This window comes from Columba livia, chromosome Z (assembly GCF_036013475.1).
Source record: "Columba livia isolate bColLiv1 breed racing homer chromosome Z, bColLiv1.pat.W.v2, whole genome shotgun sequence".
Classification (NCBI taxonomy): Eukaryota; Metazoa; Chordata; class Aves; order Columbiformes; family Columbidae; genus Columba; species Columba livia.
Window position 1 is genome coordinate 13,058,514 of NC_088642.1, and position 17,780 is coordinate 13,076,293.

At 42.5% G+C, this 17,780-nt stretch overlaps 1 protein-coding gene and 1 long non-coding RNA gene across 2 annotated transcripts in view; one reads left to right on the top strand and one right to left on the bottom strand.

Annotated features, from left to right (window-relative positions):
* Positions 1–17,780, bottom strand: part of DMRT1 (doublesex and mab-3 related transcription factor 1) — a 62,065-nt gene that overhangs the window by 1,109 nt on the left and 43,176 nt on the right. The gene's annotated exons all lie outside the window — the stretch shown is intronic.
* LOC110362349 (uncharacterized) lies at positions 7,212–15,167 on the top strand. The gene is made up of 3 exons (XR_002419667.2): positions 7,212–7,271; positions 8,515–8,634; positions 15,098–15,167. It is a non-coding gene; the product is annotated as an uncharacterized LOC110362349 (long non-coding RNA).

Consider the following 17,780-nt stretch of genomic DNA (forward strand, 5'->3'; position numbering starts at 1 on the left):
GCCCGAGGCTATGGCCAAACATTAAAGAATTTAAAACAAATAAAGTGCTAGGAACGGCTGCAATATTGCAATTTGCATCAGATACAAAAACCAAGTAAAAGGGTCTCTGACCTTCCTAACCTTAGATGAGTTGAGATCCACCCCCAACACTCCCTTCCTGCCTACCGTGAATATAATTAAGGGGAAGCTGCAGTGGCAATTTCTCTCCTCATTAACTTCCTGATTGGTTTCAGGCTCAGGATTCCGGCGGGCGGCAGTTTGTCACCAATTCCAAATGGCCAATCGTTAATACTAATGTTTGTGTAACTAACTGCCAGCATCTGCCGCGGCTTCTTGTACAACAATAATAGTGAAAGGGTAACATTAGTGCTTCCCGTGTTAATTCAGATTCTGTTCATCAATAGGAAAATCTATGATGTAATTAGCAAAATGCATCGTAGCTGAAGCAGTCGGAGTGAACTAAATCACAGCAGAAGCTCTATGGGCCCCTGACAACCTTAATCATCAATACTTACTATGTTCTGGATTTTACTGTTTAGTGCAGAACATTATCAGGCTGTGATCTTTTAGAAGAGAATATTGTTTACAACCATGGCTTGTTTTTTAGAGGCCATGATGAATCTAGGACAACTGCACAAGAACAGGGAATACAGAGTCGAGGTTGAAACTGTCCCCAAACTGCACCGTTTGTGCCTAAGCGAGCAGCTCCTCCGCACTTGAGCCCTGTGTACTTGCAGGTCCTGGGGACTTCTAGCAATAATGAAGTTTAATGAAAAAGAAAAGGTCAGGTTTCACTTTCACAGCCAGGAAAATTTAAGGGGATTTGAGGAACGTAAACAGTAGCCATCTGGGTCTACCTCATCGCTGTGAAAAGGAGAAACACCCTCTTACAAAACATCAGTATCCCATTTTTGTAGTAATGTATGTTTCTGCAGTAACTTCCACCTGTGGCTCAGCTTCCTGGTTTGTCCTTATTTTAAACACAATGCTGGTTATTGAGAGATGGAAAAGACATTACAGAGTTGAGGTCTCACATGTAATTTTCATCTGCTTTTCCTGTGACTAGATAAAATGGTAGTTTTTGTTACTTTCAGGCAGTTTTGCCCATTTTTGACCTTGCAGTACCTGGCTCCTTGATTTCATGCAAGTCTCTCCTTTGATGTGTGTTAAGGGCCAAGCACAGCTCCCACATCGCCCTGCCAAATCAGACTCTACTACTGTCTTTTATATCTGACAGAACTTTTTTTTTTAGCTTCACGAATGGGATATTAACCTCATATTACATTTTCTCCTAGCTAAAAGACAAGAAAAGAGTGCAGTGCTCAGAGAAGAGGTAGCGACAAATTAGTCAAGGTAACTTCCAACAGTTTTTAGATATCCAGTGAAGGCTGTCAATGGTTTAATGAAACAGAAAGAGGAATCTGGGTCTGGAGCATCATGTTTTCCTCTGAGATGTGGTCAAACGCACAAACAGCTAAACAGGTCTCTCCAGCATCTCCAGGCCTGAATAACCCTTGGACTGCTGGAGATGGCACTGATTTGCACCCAGAGGAGGACAGAACAGCACTTGGGTAACCTGTAGTTGGGAACAACTTTGTAGAGTTTTTTTTTTTCTAGTACATGAATCCTGAAACCCAGAAGCAGTGGAGAATCAGAAACACGCTTTGGAGGGTGCAAGGTCAAGCTTTCTTCTGCCACAAGAACATACCAGGCGATGCCTGAGCCTGTTTCCTGCCTCCCTTTTCAGTGTCTAAGACATGGTGATGGTGGAGTCCAAGGAAAAAGCACATCCTCAGTGTCTAGACAAGGATACGACAGGCCTTTCCAATTCACTTCCTCTGCTAAGCCAGTGCTTGAGATTTCATCCCTGCCTAAGAGTTCCTAGGACTTGAACCAGATGCAAACATGCAGGTTATGGAAAACAAGTGGAGGAACGGAGGAACATTTCTGCTCCTCTGGAAAGGAAGCTGGCTCATCTAGTGAAACAGGCTCACAGCACAAACATACTCATTGCTCGGCCCAGTCTGCACCACAGTCCTATGATCTGAAGCACATACCATGCAATATTTCAGGTAAGTAACTTGTTGGAGTGGTTCATGCTTTGACTACTACAAAGGGACAGAACAGAGATGATCTGTAGGTCCTCAGTTCAGCGACAAAGGGGAAATTACCTATAGAAGATGCAGCAATCGGCACCTCTCCTAACATGTGCTAGAGACTAGCTCCTCAAAGGTCATTCAAGGGCTTAGCTTTTGCCTGCCAACACAAGCTTTTATTGGGTCTGTTCATGTCTGGCACCAGGAATCATCTCCTTCTCCACGAAGTACCTTGCATTATGTAGTAAACAAACAGTAGAGTGGCTTCAACATGGCTGACTGGCTCAAGGACTCAGCTCTCTTGATTCAGAAACCTCTCTCTGCTCTGATCTAGCAAGGCCCAATGTGTTAAGATTTAGGATATGCTGTAAGGAACGTCTGTATTCCCAGGCTCCAGGGCAGGAGTACGAAGGAAGCAATTGCGGTTGAAAGGGGACAATTTTTTGTTTACTCCTGAGTAGCCCAAATGGGGAAAAGGGTTATTTGTTTTAAATGATTTGTTAATATTTTTAGCGTACATGTGCCTGGAGTGATGGAAAGGCCCATTTTTAAATACTGAGATCTATAAATCTCTGTGACAAACTTAAAGGACTTTTTCTAAATGGAAAGAATCCACAGAAAACCCACCCAACATGCTACAGCATGGATGTTAAAACCCTACCAGAGTAAAACTGCCACTTTATTTTCATGATCCATTTTTCCAGCAACTCTATGTTAATTTATTTAAAACCTGTGGAATGACACAGAGGGCAACTCTTTTGGTAGACAGACACCCATACCTGTTTCTTAGCACCACAAGCAGTGTCTCCTAAGCCTTCTGGACCAGTGCAGTTCTGCCATCTCCCAACATTTCTCATAGGGCATTAGACACCCCGATCAAACTTCAAATTTGAAGTGTCATTACATGGGAACAGTTCCAGTCACCAACTGGTTGGTCTCACAAATCATCTCAGGGATTGAAGCACTGATCTCAATAACACGGTTTGTTCTTCCACTGACTTCCAAATTTATCACAGTTTTGACGGTTAGGCAATTTGGACTATATATGCTGGTCTGTGAATGTGCGCAGGGGTATGTAACTACAGCTACACAGATTTTAAAAAACAACCTGGCACTACCAAGATATTATCTCTAGTAGATGACAGTGCTGCTCCTCTATGCAAACCCTGCACTGCTTACTTGGAAAGACTTCCACTTCAAGCAAGGAGCAGCAGATAGGTGTAATGCTCGTAATAAGAGCAAGATACTTGGACTGGGACTTGTAGCTGTAAAAAGGCACGAAAAAGGAAATGAGCAATTCTGTTCCAGTGTTTTAATCACACAGCAATAAAATCTAGAAGTTCCAAGTTCAAAGAAACAAAACCCATGTTCTTTTTGATTTAAGTCTATGGGTTTCATCTGTTTGAGGCTTGTGGCTGATCCTCCCACCGTTGTTACACAGCCCTTATCTGTGTAAATAACACTACCAGAATTGGGTCTGTGACAGTTTTTAAAGACCATTCCTTGATCTAATTACCTTTTACCCTTCGGAAAGCACCCGAATACTTATGAGTTATATGAATCTGAAAAAAATTTGGCAAGTATCACACAGGAAAAGAAGCGAGAAGGTATTCCAACCATAAACACAAAACCTTACATCTTCTGACAATGGCAACTGCACTGACTTTTAACATGAGTGATCCCTGGAATTCAATGGACTGAAAAGAGTAATACAGTTTTCAATGATGTGAAAAAGCAGAAGGATATTCACGCTTGGAAAGTAAATATTTTCCTGAGTTTACATTTAAAAAGCTATTAAACTCTCAATAAAGAGCCATTTTTAAAGACTTAAAGTTGAGAGGTACAATTCATTTTTCAAAACTCTTTCACCTTCTATTTCAGCGAAAAGGAAAATAAGTAAGAATGCCAGTCCCACACGCTGCTAAGGCCCATGCATTTCTTCCCGGTGCGCACACACACGTGTGCAAGCACAAGCAGGCATGCAGGATGAAGGGGCGTGGAACCAGACTGCTGCTGGCAGCTGCAGGGCACCAGGGCTCCACTAAAGCGTGCCTGGGTTTTAGGCATGAGAGTAGACAAGAACAGCTCTTTATATTATCTCTGTAGCCAAGGGTGGCCTGGAAACACCGGGGGTCACGTTCAGTTTGAAAACAATGGCCAGTTCCTGCCCAAGTCGATGGTACCCTGCCACTCCACTGCTCAGCTGGACCCTGGAGGGCTGACTCCACCGCACACAGCCAGCAAACAGCCTGCCACGCTACCACAGCCACCCTAACACGCATGGCAACTGCCTGACAGAGCATTAGGTCAAAAACCCAAACCAAACTAACCAAACCAAAAACACAGTTACTGCTGCAAAATCAGGCACTCAGAAAGCCATCAGAATCATCTGACCCAGCAACTGAGAAGCAGACACACCAAAAAAAGTGCAGGACAGAAAACCAGAATTTTCCTACTGTGGAGAAAGCATTAGAGTGGCAAACAACAGTGCTAGGGTCTGCCCTGACTTTGCTGTGTATCATTATAAGATGAAATCCCAACACAAACGCATGCAGAAAGGCCAAGTTAAGTTAGAACAGCATCACAGATTAATTTCAGTTGGAAAAGACCCTCAGGATCATCAAGTTCAACCACAGCCTAACCTAACTCTAGCACTAAACCATGTCCCTAAGAACCTCATCTAAAGACCTCCAGGGATGGTGACTCTACCGCTTCCCTGGACAGCCTGTTCCAATGCCTGACAACCATTTCTGTGAAGAAGTTTTTCGTAATATGCAATCTAAACCTCCCTGGCACAACTTGAGGCCATTTCTCCTAAGCAACCTCCATTCAGCTGCCTCATCTTTGGAGTGCTTAACCCTATGTTACCAAATGTTCAACACTTTAAGCAGTGCATTAATTAACGAAATGTTGAAAAAAAAATCTGTCTCCACTGAATCTCCTGTGCAATTCTTTCCTGTGTGAATGCACTATTGGAAAAGATGGGAGCACAACTGACTTACACTAGGGTGAAGAAACCAGTGTCAGTGGCAGGCTGTTCTCCATGAACCAGCTTGGTAAGGGGATCAGTCTCATACTCTGGTATTCTGCTCTGTGTAGATCTAAGACAGGAGCAGTCAGGGGCCTATAGCACCAGGGGTTCCAGAAGCTGAAAACCTTAAGAAAATTACAAGATGAACTTTCATCAGCTGTGTTTTCAAGATCTCCTTTGAACACAAATATTCATACTCTGTTAAGCTGGAGTTACTTGTTCCTGAAGGACTTTCACGCTCAATGAATCCTCAATATCTTTTAGTTCTTTTGCTTCTACTCTGTGTGAACTAATCTAAAAACAACATTGCTGTCTCCTTCCTTACATTTCTCTTGCTCGGGATGAAAGATGGGATGAAACGGTTCCTACTGAGAATTCATGCCAATGGCTGCAAGTGTGTAAACATGTTCCTTATTGACTGTTCTTCTCCTCCTATCCCTTGGGCCTCATCACAGACCTGGACCTGGTGAGGGCTCCCACAAATTCTGGAAGTCCACTTGAAGCCAAGGGTTTCTGCTCGCTGCAGCTGGTCACCACACCACGGCATGGGTGCAGGCTTCTTAGAAGCAGGGTTATACACAGCAGACAGGAACAGGAGACATCAGTCTGACAGGGAGACAGAAACCAAATAGTAACAAGGGGCTAATGGAAACTTGGCTCTGGATCTGCCTTAAAACTGAACTCCACATTATTACGTACACGACCTGAAATGTCTCTGCGATTTTCACTTTGATTAATATGTTGTAGACTGTTCTCACTGTAATGCAGACCGACTTATGAGAAAATGGGAGTGGTGCTCATTTTCTGATTTGCACATAACACAAAGGCAACCAGGCTTGTTCTAGAAACTTATGTCCATGGTTACTTTCCCCCTGATAAGAAATCTCAAGAGTGACACGTAGAGCTGCTTTTCAATGCAAAAATGAAAACAAGCCTAAGGATCTGGAACTGAAAACATGTACCCTCCGTGCTTCTTAACGCACATATACTATTTCACAGTAGAGCCCTTTCCCCCTCAAATGCTTTCTCAAACACTTACCCTTCTCACTAACATTTAAAGCAATTAGGATTATCTTGGATGCCCACAATAGGGCACATTCATTGTGTATTTTCAAATAGTATTAATTCTTGGCATTAGGAACTCGGGATAAAAGGTAAAGACCTGAATGGAGATCTTTATTCAGTGTGCTTTACCATGGATTATCTCATTCTTTTCCAGTTCATGCTTGTACTTTTAGCAACTAAGAAGGCAGGGCTATAACTGATGTAATTAGAAACCAGAAGCTGAAGAAAATATCCTCTTGTTGAACCCACTCACCTCTGGCTTTAAATTTTCTTACAACAATGTGAAACAATCAAACAAGGCTTTCCACTTCTGATTCAGCACCAGTTAAGACAGGGAGGATGCACAGACAACATTAGGGAAGCACGGGCTTTTTTTCTGAGACTCAAAAACCTACCTTGAAACTATACCAATCCATTACGGAGCAACCACCCTACATGCTTGCAGGCACAATCCAGACCAGAGCAGTACTGACAAACCAACCATTTCTGCTGTCACCAGTATTACATTCTGGGGCTAACTTGATGTCACCAAGCCGCTGCTGCAGGACCAGGAAAGGCAGAGGGTGAAGCGCCTCCGAAAAACCTCAGAAGGATCAGGTGTGTTGAGACGTGCACCTTTGCTTTGTATGACTGAAAGGCAATGAGTGACATTCAGCTGGTAAAAGCTTGGTTTTAGGGTGGCAGAAGTGAATGGTTACTCACTTCTTGTGCAAGGTATTCTTTAGAAATGCTCACTCTGCCTGAGCCGGGTCTCAGCAATGTACAAAGAAGTTCTACTCTGCAGAAAGCTCCCCGGTTTAAATTTCACTGCCAGGAACCCCGATGGTTAGTTCCCTCCATATAAAGAGACATGATTGTAATGGTTTCACACACATATTTACCATTTTGGAAGATATCAAGTGAAACATTCTGCAGGAATGGGGCACCTCAGTGTAAAGCAGACATCTCCCACTGCCAGGTAACAGGGTAAAAAGTGCACTTCTGTGAAGGATTCTTTGGGTAAACATTCTGTATGGTTACACAAGAAGCACAATGACCTCAGCATCACAAAAGAGCTCAGATGTGGTCACGGACCTGAGGTATTTTCAACCTGAAAGAAAAGGCATCGCACTAAAATATCAAAGGCATCTCCCTTTTCCTTCCCTACCATTTCCTAGTCACTTATTTAAATCCTGCTACTCTGCCCTGGTGAGACCACATCTGGAGTATTGTGTCCAGTTCTGGGCCCCTCAGTTCCAGAAGGACAGGGAACTGCTGGAGAGAGTCCAGCACAGGGCAACAAAGACGATGAAGAGAGTGGAGCATCTCCTGTGCGAGGAAAGGCTGAGGGAGCTGGGGCTCTTTAGCTTGGAGGAGACTGAGGGCTGACCTCATTAATGTTTATAAATATGGAAAGGGTGAGTGTCACGAGGACAGAGCCGCTCCTCTCGGTGACAATCAATGATAGGACAAGTGGTAATGGGTACAAACTGGAACACAAGAGGTTCCACTTAAATTTGAGAACAAACTTCTTCTCAGTGAGGGTGACAGACACTGGCCCAGGCTGCCCAGGGAGGTTGTGGTCTCCTACTCTAGAGACATTCAAAACCCACCTGGACCCATTCCTGTGTAACCTCATCTGGGTGTTCCTGCTCCAGCAGGGGGATTGGAATGGATGATCAGAGAGCAGTCATGCGACCATATGCAATGCACTGACTTCCAGAAAAGGTGTATAAAACAGTGTGTTAGGGATGTGGGTATTTGCAGATCTGCTACCAGCTGAGAAGCAGCAAAGAAATCTCAGAGGAATGAAGCGATTTGCTTCATCACATAACAAGGCTGTGACAAAGCTGGGACCTTTAATCTCTTTATTCCTGGAGGTCAGATACTGCTTTTCTATTCCACACACAACACTGGAGACTGATTCTTCATCAAAAAAAGAGATGTCCCTGGTGTGCTGTACTCAAAACACTGGCAAAAGACAGAAGCAGCTCTGAGAAAAAAATGGACTTCAAATCCACTTTTTGGACTGTTTTTCTTATTCCTTTAGTGATTAAAAACAAGATTTAAAAAAACACATATAAATCACTTCTCATGAGAAACATCTCATTATCTTGCCAGCTACTAGTGTGCATGCCCAAATACCTATTCTGGGTATTTCATCCAGCCAGGACTGGTTTTGCAGAAAATTGCTGTGGTATGGGGCCAAGGAGGCTTGGGACTCGCTGGGCTTTCCCATGAGCTGAGTTTTTTTGAAAAGGAAGGTTTTTTGGTTTGGTTTTTGTTGCCTTTGTTGGTCTTTTTGTTTTGTTTTCCCATGAAAAAGAAAACAAACCATTCCAGAGATCCAGGTCAGAAGAGGCCACACAACCATGTGAACAGGTGGCAACCTCCAGTGGCAAGGCAAAACCAGCAGAGCCAGGACAGGACCCACCACATGTGTGAGCCTGCTGAGGAAAGAAGGTGGGTGTCCAGTTGAACCCTCTGCTTGTCCCACCGTGACTCTGCAGGAATGTATGATTTTAGCAAAAACAACCAGTAGGCGGGATTTTTTTCAGAGCTCAAGATTTTATCAGAACAATTTCCAGCTAGGTCTAATGAGGAGAACACAGTGTTGCCTCTTTTCACCCTACAGCCCCTTCAGGCATTGTTTGGTGACCTCACGCTAATTTTCTGTAGACTTCTTACTGTCCATCTCCTTTGGGGTCTGCATCTTCTCCCGTGCTGATGATGCAGGCTCTGCCACATGTCCCCAGCACCACCTAACCAACCGATAATGCCACAGAGAGGTGACCGAAACGGACATCCCCGGTGGCCATTAGCCCGTGGCAATGTAGTCACACATGCTTACTACAGTTGTCACCTGGCAGCACGTGAGAACGAAGGGGCAGAAGACTCCCCGCTGCTTCTCTGTGGGATGACTGCAGACAATGCGGGGTGCAGAGGGACAGAAGTGGGGTCTGCTCCCCGTTTTGAGGAAAGGCCTCACATGCTACATCTATCTGTAGTGCGACACAGGAGACAGCAAGTGACTCCAACTCATCATCTGCTTCTGCGCATTGCTATGACAAAAACATAGTTGCTTTTATTTTGCTTGGTATATGTATTTAAAACCTGTCAAAACAAGAAGTTCCTTGGGAACAACTGCCTCTAGAAGCATCAGTTGTCCTACCTAGAGCACGCACTGCCATTTGCCATAGGTGTGGCAATGAACTGCTTTTCGAAAAGCAATGGTAATTTTAAAAGAAAGAGTGCACTCAAGGTTCAGGATCATGTTATCAAGCAGCAGAATAGGCCGAGAGACAAAAAAACAGCACAAGATTCCTCCCTTTTGTAGCTGTACTAAAGAACAGAAATAGGATCCTAAGAGCTTTAACAATCATGTATAAACTTCTGGTGTTCTGCACAGAAATCCAAACATAACACTATTTTGGCTAAATGTCTCTCTGCTCCAGGGTCAGAAGGGCTGTTAATCTTCACCAGCACATCAGGAAAAAAGGGAGAATATCACAGTTTGCACAACACCAGGACTAGCCATATAAATTTAAATGTTAAATCTGGTCACCCCTCTTTACATTTTTATTGTTGTTAACGTCACTTTCAATCTATAAAACAAGGATTAAATCCATGCCCACTGTCATCAGTCACAATGCTCAAAGAGTAACCAAATAGCTAATAATGACAGCAGCAACTCTTTCAGGTTTAATGACAAGTCTTAATTTTATAAAATACTGGCTCACTGTGAAAGTACCATACTATACAGCTTGAAAGATTTTTTTGGACATGATTTGCAAGCTTTTGGAAATCCAGAGGTAACTAAACAATCAGAGAAAACGCTAAGTCTAATGAAAGTGATCTGTTACGGCAGACACAATAGATTTTTCACTTGCAAAGAACAGATTTGTTTTCTTCAATGCTCTTATAATGCAAGCTTCCCTGTTGGCAAGGGAGAAAACAAGGACCTGCAACCTGTACCATACCAGTGAAAACAGCAGGAGGTTTGTCACTGCAGCATGAGTAAGACCGTACTCATCAACAATTCTGCTCAAAATTGAACAAGAGGGAAGAAAGAAGAAGTCTTATCATTTACAGCTTGCAATTTAAGCAAATCCGCAGTTTAAAAAGCCAGAAGGCTTTGAAGTGACTCAAGATTACCATGGTATTACCATTTATAATATTAACTTTAATTTGGAAGCAAGTCAAGCAGATTTGCAGTAAAACGGTTCAGCAAGTATGGATGAAATACACAGCTCAAGATGGGTATATGCATGAACAGAGTAAATATGTTGCTACTTATTTTAAAGTGAGATTTATGCTCTCTGAAGTTGAGGCATCTTGCTGCAATAAGTCACAATACTTGAGAAAATAGGGACAAAAACCAAACACAAAACATTTTTGAGGTAGTCAAATAAGTTAAATGAAGTTTCACACAACATTAGGCTTAAGACAGACCTGCTGCATTATATTTATGTTTACTTCCATGAACACAATCGCAGCATTAAATGCATACTGTGAAACAGTGGTGTGGCATGGAGGCTGGTCCTGCTCTGAGGTGACCGTGTGCCACCAGCCACAGGACACAGGCTGTGCCTGGTGATGCCTCCCCAGGCCCAGGAGGTCCTGCAGATTTGATACAGCCATGGCCATGCAGACCTGGTGGGACTGGGCCCTCAGTTCAAGAAGGACGGGGAACTGCTGGAAAGAGTCCAGCGCAGGGCAACAAAGATGATCAAGGGAGTGGAGCGTCTCCCGTATGAGGAAAGGCTGAGGGAGCGGGGTCTCTATAGCTTGGAGGAGACTGAGGGCTGACCTCATTAATGTTTATAAATATGGAAAGGGCCAGGAGAATGGAGCCAGGCTCTGCTCGGTGACAACCAGTGATAGGACAAGGGGTAATGGGTACAAACTGGAACACAGGAGGTTCCATTTAAATTTGAGAACAAACTTCTTCTCAGTGAGGGTGACAGACACTGGAACAGGCTGCCCAGGGGGGTTCTGGAGTCTCCTTCTCTGGAGACATTCAAACCCGCCTGGACACATTCCTGTGTAACCTCATCTGGGTGTTCCTGCTCTAGCAGGGGGACTGGACTGGATGTTCTTTTGAGGTCCCTTCCAATCCCTGACATTCTGTGATTCTGTGACTGACAACCCACCAGTGTCCAGCACTTAATTCAGGATCCTGACAGCAGCTGCCTTGCTAGGAAGGGTCAGACTCCCCTGAGATCACAGTTTATGGTCTACGAGCTGAAGGTCAAGAAGGTCTAAAAACCTTGGTTGTTTTAATTTCCTACAAGGGTACTAGGTCATATCAGTGCTCTTATGCCATCTTTCCTTACTTAGGTTACTCGAGTGGCTCTGAGTGTATTTGACCAATTTTCAACCTGGGCTTTCCTTGTCCTTGCTTGCCACAGTCTGAAATCAGAAAGGTGGACCTTAAGTGGCAGAAAAGCTCTAAAATCGATCAAGCAATCTCCTTGCTGCTTTTTAACTACAGTTTAGGCAGTTACAGCTCCATCTGGGTTAGTCCCTGCAAAAGTATCTGTGTAACAGCAACACACCAGATGCCTCTCAACAAGGCAATGTTGTTCACTCCACTGGAGACTCTGTTTGCACACACTCACATGCAGTTTTATCCCTTAGAAAAATCAGAAACTCAATATGCAAAATTTAAGTCCCTGAAAACCCTTGTGAGTCAGGGAAGAGTTGGAGCAAGATGAGTTTGACACAGCTGGTAGAGATAGCTTTATGAACTGGAAACTCATATTTATCCAAGACATGGAGAAAGCAAAGTATTGACTTAGAGTATTTAGGAGATTTTAAACTGTATTTAAGGGTACACAGCTAGCTCAAATCTAGGTCTGACTGAAATTTATCAAAATGTGTTTTATATAGCCAAAAGCCAATACAAAAAAATCACTAAAAAAAATCTAGTGTAAACAGTCGCTTCAGAGTGGGAAAATAAAACACTCCTTGCAATGTCTGCAACTGCCCTGAGACAGAACTAGAAAGGGAAAATGATTTATAAGTGAACAGGAAAGAGAGCTCATTGATTTTTCTTTTTCTTTCATGTCCAGAAAGGAAACAAAACCAGTGACAAACTAGACTAAAACATTATTTTACTTTCAGCAGTCTAAGACATGATTAGTGCCATGCTTGGGGCAAATAAACATGCTACCCACAGCATACAGGGTGTGATGCAGACCTTACGCAAACCTTCTGCTTGTTCAACTTCACTGATTTAACAGATACTGTGAGATAAACATCAGGCACAGAGCTGTAAAAGCGGCACTGTAAAATTATGAAAAATCAGGAAATAAATTCAAACATGTAAATGCCGGTTTTAAAGAAGAAACAAAATCACAGCTGCTTGGTTAATTTCAAAATGAGTCACGCGGAGTCCTATGTGGTTAACTTGGCTCCCACTCTTTCTGGACCACATACTAAAATTAATTTAACCAAATGAAATGTTTAATTTTGAAAATACTTCAAAACCAGCCTCCAGATCTTCTCAGACTTTTAAGAGAAGCATATTTCAAAAACAAATGCCCCCCCCCCAACCCATGACGTCTTTCAAACATTTTTAAAGTGAGCTGCAATTCCCTCTCTGTGCTCAGGTGTTTCCAGCTCCTGTCACGTCTTGTCCCAGCTGAAGGGAGCACCCAGCTGCTCCACGTCCTCCCCTCAGAACACCAACAGGGTAATGAAAATGCTGACACCCTCCTAATTACAGAGGGGAGAGCTAAGTCCCCCTCTTATTTGGCTTACACACAATGAGCATGAATACAGATTTGCATAGGATCTTATTTACACGCGTGGAAGCAAGGAGGGGAAGTAAATACTTTCATAGCGTGCAAAACAAGCTAGCTGGCTTCGTACCAGTGTAGCAAAATGACTTGGATATTTTTCCATTTTTCAAGTTAAAAAACACTTTGTTTAAATAATTCTTCATGTGTTCTCGGTGTGGCAGACTAACAAAATGTCACTTAAAGCAGAAGGCAGCTACAGCACTTGCATGTCTGATCTTCTTCAACAGGTTTGGAAGACCCGGAATGTAATTTATTATAGCTTGTTTAGCTCTGCAACAATTGCCCTTCAAAACCCGAAGGAGAACAACATAATTGAACCTACATGCCTTCTTCCCTGCAGAAACCTCAAACAGCCTCAGGCAAGAGCTAATACAGATGTAGTACAAGGCATTAAAAGAGTGCTGGATGCTGTAGCTAGCAATTATCCTGGTATTTAACCAAATCTATCGCTCATCAGGAAAGCGTTTAGTGCAGTAGTCGGAGCGAGACAGGCTGACACGGAGCACAGCTACTTAACTGTCCCCTCCAGCGATTACACTTTCTCAACCTGAGAGTCATGTCAAATTAAACAACTACACATTGACTTTTCACTTCTAGAAACATTAAGGTATGATTGACAATTCCTGGATGCTGCAAGACAGTCATTATAATCAGCCAACATGCTGTTAGCTTATTTGTGGCGTGTTGTTTATTTTTTTTCCCCCATTATGAGCAATTTCCTCCTGGACTATTTTTACAGTGCTCTACAGATAGGTTTGCCTTGATTCCTTGCAGGGTCACTGTAACAAAATACTGCCCCACCACAAGACCTTTGTATGAGTGTGAGAAAACAACATAAAATTAAGTCACTTCGCACACCAGACACTTATTTTTTTCCTTAGTCTCAGCCAGCACTTACCCATTTAATCCAAATTCAGAGACGTCTGGACAGCAAGAACTGGATGCCAGCACTGCACTAAATACTGTTAATGTGGCACCCTTCTGGAGTATTTTTACCAATTATTGCCCTAGCTCCTGAAGTCTCCTTCAACCTACAAACAGCAGACACTGCGAGAGGAATGAGTCACCTGTAAGAATGGGAAATTAAACGACAAGCTTTGCAATAGTGTTTTGAGTATGTATTAGGTTGGTGCAAAAGTAGTTGCAATTTTGGATCGTGAATTTTAAATCATTCTAACTAGGGTCAAACACATCTCTATTAATCAAAATAGGAACCATTACAGGCAAAATATTTTTGCCAACAAGAAATAAGTTTGTTTATTCCTGTAGCGTAAAAATCCATGATTCGGGATTTGAACACTCTTGGGAAGAACTTTCTACATTCTGCTGGTTGTGGAAGTGTTTTCGCTGCAAAAAGTTGTCAAGATGCTTTAAGAAGTGGCAGTCGGTTGGTGAGAGATCAGGTGAATATGGCAGATGAGGGAAAACTTTGTAGTCCAATTCATTCAACTTTTGAAGCATTGTTTGTGTGACGTGTGCTTGGATATCGTCATGGAGAAGAATCTGGCCCTTTCTGTTGACCAGTGCTGGCTGCTGGCATTGCAGCTTTCGGTCCATCTCATCGGTTTGCTGGGCAGATTCTCAGATGGAATGGTTTTCCCGGGATTCAGAAAGCTGCAGTGGATCAGAGCGGCAGCAGACCACCAAACATTGACCATGACCTTTTCTTGCTGCCTGTTTGGCTTTGGGAAGTGGTTTGGAGGTTCTTCTTGGTCCACCCACTGAGCTGGTTGCCGATGCTCGTTGTGTAAATTCTACTTTTTGTTGCACATCACAATGTTATTGAGAAATGGTTTGTTGTTGTGTAGAATAAAGGACAACACTCCAAAATGACGATTATTTTTCTTTTCAGTCAGCTCACAAGGCACTCACTTATTGAGCTTTTTCACCTTTCCAATTCACTTCAAATGCCGAATGACTGTAGAACAGTTGATGTTGAGTTCTTCAGCAACTTCTCATGTAGTTGTAAGAGGATCAGCTTCGATTATTAGTCTCTATTGGTTGTTGTCAGCTTCATTCTGTGATTCTGCGATACCCGTCACTACACTTCTCATCTTCAGGGCTCTTGTCTCCTTTGTGGAACTTCTTCACCCACCACTGTGCTGTATGTTCATCAACAGATCCTGGGCCAAAGGCATTGCTGATGTTACAAGTTGCCTCCGCTGCTTCAGGACCAATTTTGAACTCGAGTAAGAAAATAACTCTAATTTGCTTTTTGTCTAACATAATTTCCATAGTCTAAACTAAATATAAAATAATCACCAAGGAATAATTCAGCAGCAAAAAAAAAACAACATAAAGTGAGAAAAGTGCATTAAAATTATGTATAACATAACCACATTTATTTAAGAATGTATCCCAATATCAAATGTCAAACTTCAACAATGAAAAAAACACAATTACTTTTGCACTAACCTAATATTCATAAAGACTTCAGGCTTCCTAAGGCTATTACAGCATCCTTGTGTCAAGGCACCACTCACTATACATATCTGAAGACTGCAGCTTGGTAAACTTACTAGAAACTGAATGGGTACATAAAGCAGTCAAGGTTGTGAAGAAATATGTCCCTTTGATTTTATATGCAACATTCTGGCATGTGAAACCACTACTTTCTAAGTGACAGCTTTATTATCCACCCCTCTAATTCAAGCCACGAGAGTAACATAAAAGATGTCTAAACTTTCCCCTCTCAAAATAGAAGGAGAAAGTAAAAAAAAAAAAAATTGTAAATAGTGCTTAACACTTCCACCCCCTCACCCCCACCCCCATCACCTCTAAGAAACCTCACTGGATCCTCTAAAGCCTCTGGTAAAGAAGCACGTGAGATTAATACTGTATTATTAAGCTAAATATGAATATAAACAAGTCTAGAATGCTGCTGGTATGCCTGGAAGCCTCTGTATTTACACAGTTAGTGGATCTGAAACTTTACATTCAAACCACCTGCAGTAGAGTCAAAGGTAACCTTAACAGTGTTGTTTTTTTTTTTTAGAAAATATAATAAATCAACTAAATAAAATCAGTAACAATAAGCACACTCGTGGAAACTGTTCTGAGCTAGAAAAGCATGATTTCACTGCAGGATTAGCACTCAAAGCAGAAAGCAACTACAGGACTTGAAAACAGCTGAGGAGGACAAATGAAGTATAGTTAGCTCTCCTCTTTGGTAGTACCAACTGCAGTCCCACTCCTTTTTCCACATCTGAACTGTATTTCATACCCAAGCATGTGCCTCAGAAATCTAAAATTAAATATAATAGTATTTCACACATCCCATCTCTCCCTCCGGTTGAAAAGCCAGGCAATAATGAAAGCAAAAGGCTTCAATGAAGAGTCCAGAACATGCCAGTTCTGTTTCAAACACAGAGGTCAAAGCAGTCACAGCACTAAAGGCAGTGAAATACAACTTAATTTCCAGGTTTTGCAGCATAGCACTGAAATAACAACAACATGGGAAGCACTTAAAAACTTTGCTGGTTTATCTCCAGTCTTTTCTTTCATTTCTTTTTACCCAGTTAGCTGCCACCAGAGCACCTACCGCAGGTTACTGTCCTTGTCCATAGGCCAAACCACACAGCGTGACTTTGTACAGCCAGCTCTGCTTAACTCCAGGGATATTTCTCAGGCTACCAGATCCGCAAGACAGCAGATTTATTTCCAAAGACTCAGCCTCAATTTACACATACAGAAAATGTCTTGGTTATATTTTGCACTGGCTTCCTACTTATGTAATGGACAAAGGCACCCAGTATTCTCAATGACCCTGTATCTACACTGCTGCTGAAGGGACAAGAAGCAGAGAGAACATCTGCCAACCCAGCACGCACCCAGATGTACCGGTAACTTTTGTAGTTTATGTAGTTTATTTTAAGGTTTCTGGGTAAATCTCCCTAAAATCTTCTGCTCAAAGTTGCATCTCCCAAGCTCTGAGAGACATTCACACACACAAAAAAACCCAAAACCCACCCAAAACAAAGCCCAGCAATGGGCCTTATCACTGTTTCAGTAGTTACCAGCCGTCTGCATCGTGTGTAGACCTCAGAAGCAACCTCTGCTTTGCTGGAGCCCCGTCCTCCCAAAGGCAGCCGACCAGTTGTACGTAACACACTCACCTCGCAGTCCCTTGGCTCTGCTACCGAGGAATTCAATCTTAGCACCTGCTATAGCCACCCTACAAAACCCACAATTAACCTAAACTAAAAATCCACCAGCAAAACTTCCACTCTGTATGTCGAGCCAGGAGTCATAAAACTACCAGGTTCAAGGAACTGTGTTTTCAACAGTATTTTTTGAAAACAAAAGGCTGCTGAACAACTATCACTAAAATGCAACACGTCAGTGAGATACTGAAATATTTTTAAGAAATAGCATAAAAATAAGACAGAGTCCCATGAGAGAAATCTGTATTTGAACACAGGTAGTGTTTGTATATAGAACGTACGCATAGCATGTGTGTATTCATATATCCATGTATATATACCTCTATATCGATATAGGCACCCACACACAAGTACAGGTATGTGTAGATTATATATATTATATATATAAAGCTAACTTTCAGTCCTCAGAAAACAAAAGCTATCCCCATATAACAGCCAAATTCCTACATAACTCAATTTCGACATCTCATCTGGTGTGAACTGCACTCATTCCTAGTGTAAACCCCAGCGCGCTCTGCAATGATATACTGTAATGTCACATCGCAATCTGGATTTACTATAAAGGGCTGCTGACGAGTTTCAGAGCAGTAAACATTGCTGCGAGGTGTATTTCACACTGAGCTGGTTTTTATGAAGAACA